Source organism: Camellia sinensis, chromosome 10 (assembly GCF_055761805.1).
Source record: "Camellia sinensis isolate YWXY chromosome 10, ASM5576180v1, whole genome shotgun sequence".
Taxonomy (NCBI): Eukaryota; Viridiplantae; Streptophyta; class Magnoliopsida; order Ericales; family Theaceae; genus Camellia; species Camellia sinensis.
The window spans coordinates 39385708-39393358 of NC_138970.1; the positions used below are offsets into that span (position 1 = coordinate 39385708).

Sequence of the window (7651 nt, forward strand, 5' to 3'; positions counted from 1 at the left end):
CACAAAATTAAACAACAAAAATCATATAAATCCCTAGGGCCAGTCTGAGAAATGGGGAAATAGAGGAAGGAAGAGAGAGAGAGAGAGAGAGATAGAGGGAGACTGATCTAGCTAATCGGCAAATGGAACTCAAGGCTCTGAATCTTCCAAATACTTATTGGAATCTCACCATCCAAATGGTTAGTAAAGAAGAAAAGGTTCTGCAACTCACTCAGCAACCCTAATTCGCTCGAGATTTCCCCCTCAAGTTGGTTGTCATACAGCTGAAGATCATTCAGGGATTTCAAATTGCCAAGCTCAGGTGGTATTCTATTCGATAAACGGTTTTCACAGAGGTAAAGAAGTGTCAGCTGGGTTAATTATCCGAGAGAAGGTGGGATAGGCCCGATTAAACCACAATGAACAACGGCAAGTTGAGTTAAGCTACTACAATTTCCCAACCCTAGTGGAATACCACTGCTAAAATAGTTGAAAGACAAGACCAAAATGTCCATTTGGTTGAAACTACCCAAACCCAATTGAATAGTACCCTCTAGACTGTTATTACGAACATCAAGATACATTAGCTCCTCAAGATTATTCAAACTCTCCGGTAAATCCCCAACAAATTGATTATCATTCAAGTAAAGTTCTACCAATTTGGTACAATTTCCTATGGAGGAAGGAATGGTGCCTGACAATTGATTACCATATTGCCAAAGAGATGAAATCTCATTCATGTTGCCAACATTCAATGAGATCGAACCGTTAAGTTCGTTCACATCGAGCCAAACAGTATCCAAATGTGGGATTCGAAACAGAGATTCAGGGATTGAACCTTTCATGAAATTAGAATACAAGTTTATGAATCTCAAATTCAGCAAATTCCCAAAGCTCTCTGGTATATCACCAGTGAAGCTGTTTTGGGATAGCTCCAAGTATTCGATGAGACTATAATTACCTAATTCAGAAGGGATTGAGCCTGTGAAACCATTGTTGCTGAAATCAATGGACTTTAATTGGGTCAATTCAGCTATCTTAGGTCCTAATCGACCCAATATTTGAAAACCAAAGAGGTTTAAAGAAGCTACAAAGTGGTTGTGGTGATGATTAGAGTCACATTCGATTCCAACCCATGAACAAGGAGTGGAATCACATTCGACTTCAATTGAATAATTTTGTAGCCCCAAATTCAATTACTCGTATGATAATTTATCGCAAAAATACACAAACAAACTCAGAAAAAATGAAAGAAAAAATTAATAATTATGATGAGAAATGATCAATCTTGTACTTATAGATACAATGCTATACAACAAAGAGCAAGAATGAATCTCTGTACGCCATTCCCATCCGCTTCAGATCGAATTCCTGTATTGATCGCCACCGACCCATTAACCCTAGAAATGTTCAGTGTGAAGCGTCCGGCTCTCATGTCCTCCGTGGCCAAGGTGGGTTGAATCGGGTTTACAATCGATTCGAGGGAGCCAAGAGGGTAGTACGAGTGATTGATTCTCTGTGAGAGAGAGAGAGAGACAGAGGGAGAGTAAGAGAGAGAAAGATTCGTGTGAAGAAGTAATACATTTGGGCAAAAATTTAGGTGCCGAAATGAAATTTTTCCCAGTAAAATTTTGAACAGATCTGGCGACTAAATTTTAGTTGCTGAAGATAGGTTACCAAAGATAAAAAGATAAAAAAAAATTACTTTTTGTCAGCTAAAGGCGACTAAAATAATTTTGTCGCTGAAAGTAAGTTTTTGAGGACTAAAACTTTAGTCGCCAAAGAGAAAAAATAATTTTTTTATTTTCCAGTCGGCGACTGAATATTTTAGTAGCCAAAAGTCAATATACGGCGACTAATTTTTTTTTTTTGTCGCTAAAAGTAAGCTTTTGGTGACTAAAACTTTAGTTGCCAAAGAGAAAAAATAATTTTGCTATTTCCCATTCGGCGACTAAATATTTTAGTAGCCAAAAGTCAATATACAGTGAGCAATTTTTTTTTTTTGCCACCAATTTTGGCATTTTTAGCGACTAAATTTTTTTTTAGTCGCCAATAATGAATATACCCCGACTAAAAGAAATTAGTAGCTAAATGTTTTATTTTTGTCGACTAAAAAAATTTTTGGTCGCCATTTCTATAGCTTTTGGCGACTAAAATTTTAGTCGTCGAATGTGCATTTTGTTATAGTGTTATTACATCATCTTAAATTGAACTTTTATATAAAAATTTTCTTTGTATACAATTTGTACATTATATATATACTTGTGTATGTCCGTGCCTAAAGGCAAAGTGTAAATAATATTTTGTTTGAATAATTTTCATATGTCATTCTCTCTTAAGGTAGGAACACTGAGAATCAAGCATACCTAATCTGTTTTCCCATGACATACAAAAAATGAATAGATAACATACATTTGAGCAAGGGGATCCCCTTGATTATAAACACAACTTCAAATAAAAGGAACAACAAAATGGTGTTCTCCCTTTGGAGCACACCATGCCAATACAAAAATAGTATTCTTGATCAAAATCTAAATAACAAACACCTTCAAATGTTTACCTCTCAAACCAAACCAAATCTATATAAGTTTCTACAACGTCAATCATTTTCAAAGTTTGTCAACGATAAAACCAAAAATAGTGTACATTCTGCCCTCGAGATTGTTGCTCACTCGAGATTGCCCCTCTTTCAACACTCATCAATCAAAGAAGTGCACGTTTAGCTTACACAACAATAAATACAAAATCATTAGAGAGATAAGAAAAACTTAAGCCTGAAGAAATGTAGACTTATAAAAAGGGAGTCAATATTACCATTCGCTTGTTGTAACGCCCCAACTTCGAGGCCGTTAATTAAGTACAATATTACCACACAAATAGGATAGATAACCAAAACATCTTAATATACATATATAACCAGAGTTAGTATCACGGATCATTCGTTTATTTTCCATTGCAGGATTACAAAACATTGAAAACAAAAACAACTAGTCTAAGTCTTCAAATGAACCACCGCTCCAACACTTCATCGTATTTTCCGTTGCAATAACTTTCATCATTATAACTGCTTCACCACCTGGCATGACACGCCATGAGCTTGGAATGCCCAGTAAAAACACACACATCCCCATATCTTCTATCAACCAATCAACCATACATAGGACAAATTGGGTAACATAACATGCAAAATTACAACAAGGATTCTATGAATTAGGAGTTTGCCTAGACATCTAGGATCCCCCAAAGAGATCCTTCTACCCAACCACAAGGCTGAACACCGGATTACTCAGACTCCCCCTTTTGCTGCTTTGCAGACCTTACCACCTATGCCCACCTCCTGGTTATTTACCGGTTAGTGACATTGATGGACCTCAAAAGGGACGGCCAAACAAGTGGGCTCGCTTACACCCAAATCGTGCCTAGGGCTCGCTTACACCCTGCACATACCATACCAAATCATGCCTAGGGCTCACTTACACCCTGCACATATCATACCAAAGGGCTCGCTTACACCCTGAAACCACCGCATAGAGTCTGAATACATCCGTGTCAACCTAGGGGCTCGTTTAGACCGCTTGTGCAAGACTTAACTCATTTGGTTTTAATTCCATTCACATGTTCAATACATAAATCATTCTGAAGCACAAGGGTGAACGTCCCCCACTACCAACCCCTTTCCATTTCCCATTTATTAGATCTTTTGCCAAGCAAGCTAGTCACATTCGGTAATTCGGTAATATAAAAAAGCATGAGAAAAACATAAGAAATGAAATATAGCCTATGATAATCATACATAGTTATGGTAAGGCAAGAAAATAACATTAGGCATGCTTTAAAATACTTAGAGACAAACAACACAACAACACACCATTTCCTGCACTGTTCGGTTCTGCATGGCTAAAAAGAGTGCTTTGGGAAAAATACTTCTAGGTCAAGTTAGGGGCTCAAATTGCACAGAAACAATATTCAATCTGTCTAGTTTCAATTCCAATTTTCAGAAGTTGCACAGCACCTCCACAAATTCATCTACACACTATATTCGAAAACCTGTCCAGATTTGTCACCCTTTGGGGAAACTAACTTTTCTCTCAATCTACCCGATGGTTTTTACTCAAATAAAATCTGTTGGAAAGAGGACTCAGAGTTCTAAATTTTGATAGAAGAACCAGCAAGAGGTGATTTTTCTAGAATTTTATAAAATTGCTAAAAGTGGACTGTTTTTCAGAGATTCAGGACCATATTCTTCAACAATTTATCCAAGCCCTAAAAACAAACAATTTGGAGCTAATAAATTTTTTACAAACTCTAAACACACCAAATATCCTACCATAAATTCAGATTTGAGAATTAAATAGATTTGATATTTATTTTAAACTAGGGAAGTTGCAGTAGTGCGTAATTTCACAAATTTGTAAGACAATGGCAATTGATCATATCCACACTTCAACATACACCAAAAACCCTATTTACCATTAATTTGCAACACAAGAGGCATATTAGACAATAGAAGGAGATGGTGAAAGAATTGGAGAAGACAAAGGAGGGGTATGTTCTTACCTTTTTGAGAGTCACCCTTATTATTATTTTTCTTCTTCTTCTTCTTCTCTACTTCCTTTGATCACACTTTCACCCTCTCACCCTCTCCCTAGGCTGTTGAAAATGTGTGGTGAAAATTGAGACAAAGTTCTCAATTTATAAGCCATGAAATAGGGCTAGCTTAATGACTAAGAAAAAGCATAAAAATCTAGATATTTTTCCATTGCTCAAATAAGTATTAAAATAAATAATAAAACTATTTATTTAAAGATATGTGTAGATATTTAATTAAAGATATTTATTTGCTCAATTAAATAATAAAGGTTCAAAGAAAATAATAAAAATTCAAAGAACTAATAAATATTCAATTAGGCTAAAAATAAATTTGATGAATTAATTTAGAAACTAGGAGGTACATAAATAAAAGCCAAGTGTTAGGGTATTTCCAAATATAAAAATGGCATTCTATGAGTTAATTATAATACAAAATAAAATACAGAAAAATAATTCTTTCTTGGACCATTTTCTAAAATTTTATAAAATTTAGGATTAAAATGTAATTAACCTAAGGGTTAGGGTATCAAGTGTAATTACCAAAAATTAGGGTCTCTACAACCTACCCCCCTTAAATAAATTTCGTCCTCGAAATTAAATCGCACGTCACGTCTCAAATAGTTGTGAATAATTTGCCCACACCGCGTCTTCACATTTCTAAGTGAACTCTTCAATATCATAGTGACGCTAGAGTATCTTAAGAAGTTGAATTAGTTTTCCTCGCAAGTTCTTTTCTTGTTTGTCCGTAATTGCTACTGGTCCCTCCTCAAAGCTGGCGTTTTTGTTAAGTTGGATTTCTTCCCAGTTGATGATGTGAGAAAGGTGCATTATGTACTTTCGCAGCATAGATATGTGAGAAACATCATGTACTCCAGCCAATTGCAGGGGTAGAGCCAATTTGTACGCAACCTTTCCAATTTTCTAAAGTATCTCGAAGGGTCCGATATATCGAGGCGATAATTTTCCTTTCTTTCCAAAACAAATGATACCTCAGCAGGGCTGAATGTTTTTTTTTTTTTTTAAGAAAACATAATCATCATCATCGACAACGAAAGTTAGAGGTCTTCTCCTTTTATCTGCATAACTCTTTTGACGATCTTGAGCTGCCACTAATCTTTGTCGAATAAGTTTTACCTTTTCTGTAGTTTCTTGCACGATCTCTAGGCCCAATAGACTCACTTCTCTAACTTCAGTCCAACAAACTAGTGATCTGCAAGGCCAACCATACAGTGCTTCGAATGGAGCCATGCCAATGCTAGCCTGGAAACTGTCGTTGTATGTGAACTCCACCAACAGTAGGTGTCACTGCCAACTCCCTTTGAAATCCATCACACAAGCTCTCAATATGTCCTCCAAAGTTTGAATGGTGCGTTCCGATTGTCCGTCAGTTTGAGGATGGAAGGTGGTCCTAAAGCATAATTCGGTTCCCAATGCTTCTTGTAGGCTTTCTTAGAATCGAGAGGTGAAACGCGGGTCTCGGTCTGACACAATTGATACTGGAACTCCGTGGAGTCGGAATTTTTTTTTGTTTTTTATTAGAGATGACTCAGTGATGTCAAAGTGTTTGAAATTTTATACGGCAAAAAGTGTGTCGTTTTCGTTACACGATCAACTATAACCCATATAGCATCCTGTCCTCTAGGTGACCTGGTTAGTCCGTTGTTACATGCTCCCATTTCCTTTCTGATATTGGCAAGGGCTAAAGCATCCCTCCAGGTCACTGGTGTTCCGCCTTTACTTGCTGACACGTAAGGCATCTGGCTACGGATTGAGCCACATCTTTTTGTATTCCGTTCCACCAGTAGTGGCGTTGTAAGTCTTTGGTACATTTTCGTCCCTCCTGGGTGTACTGCAAACACTGACGTCTCACTTCGGAATGATGAGTATTGGGACATTAGTCAATCTCCTCTTGAGTTCTTGAAAGGATCGTTCACATGCGATGCTTCATTCCAATCATATTTTACCCTTTTTTGCATTGGACGAGTCATCGGCTTGGCCAGTTCGGAAAAGTCTTGAATAAACCGTCAATAATAACCGGCCAGTCCTAAGAAACTACGAACTTCAATTTCTAAGGTTGGTTGTTTCCAATCTAATACTACTTCTACCTTGGTCGGGTCCATTGCAATCCCATGCTCAGACACTATGTGTCCCGAAAATTTGACTTCCTTTAACCAGAGCACCCAACAAGTTGATTATGCCATCGCATCTTATGATTTGTCATGCTCAAAAACTCCTCTCTATCCCCCTTAAATTGGAAACACCTCCCGTCAAGTGTGTAAGTCGTCACCATTTTCTGGTAGCAATCAATCACCGTTCGGTGGGCAGATAGCTACTCCATGCCTAAGATTATGTCAAAATCGAACATGTCCATGACCACAAGGTCGCAAATCAAGTGTAAACCTAACACTTCTAATTCGCACTGACACTTTCTCTCAAAGGTGATGCGATACTTGAAGTAGTTTTTAAATGTTCACATTCAAGACCTAATGATTTATCACATGGTGTTTTTTTTTTTTTTAAAAAAAGAAAAAGAAAATGGTGCACCATAATCAAATAGAGCGTGAACCCAAGAATTATAGAGTACAATGTTGCCTCTAATTACTAAGGGATCTTTGTCCTCTTCCTCTGATAGTAGGGTCCAGCCCCCATTCGAATTTTTTTTTCTCAATTGACCCAATTGTTCCAGAATTTGGCTTCCAATGTGGCTAAAGATTTTAGCCGCGGGTATCGGTCCATTCTTAGGGTTTCAATTACATGATACTTCATTCTTGTTGCGCTACTGCTCGCGAGCTCATATGTTATCGCTTGTCTCGGTGTAGCCGTTGGCTCGAGTGTGGTTCATTATTTATTTTTTATTTTTTCTTTTTGTGCATAGAACGGGTAAAGTATAAGTTGGAGTCTATTAATGGAGGCAATTCCCTAGGGTAATCAGCTAATCTTAAAGTTATGGTTTAATTATCCTATGGTGTTTAAAGCGATAAGATCAAGTAATAAATAGCGAATATAGGGAAGCACACAACACAACTTCTCATCCATATATATATACATTTATAGGCAAAATAATAACCACAAGACTTTTAAA

At 37.0% G+C, this 7651-nt stretch overlaps 1 long non-coding RNA gene across 1 annotated transcript; it reads right to left on the reverse strand.

Annotated features, from left to right (window-relative positions):
- Positions 1-2865: 2865 nt before the first annotated feature.
- Positions 2866-5032, reverse strand: LOC114303567 (uncharacterized). The gene is made up of 2 exons (XR_003643787.2): positions 4537-5032; positions 2866-3055 (listed from the first exon to the last, which is right to left on the reverse strand). It is a non-coding gene; the product is annotated as an uncharacterized LOC114303567 (long non-coding RNA).
- Between the last annotated feature and the right edge of the window lie 2619 nt (positions 5033-7651).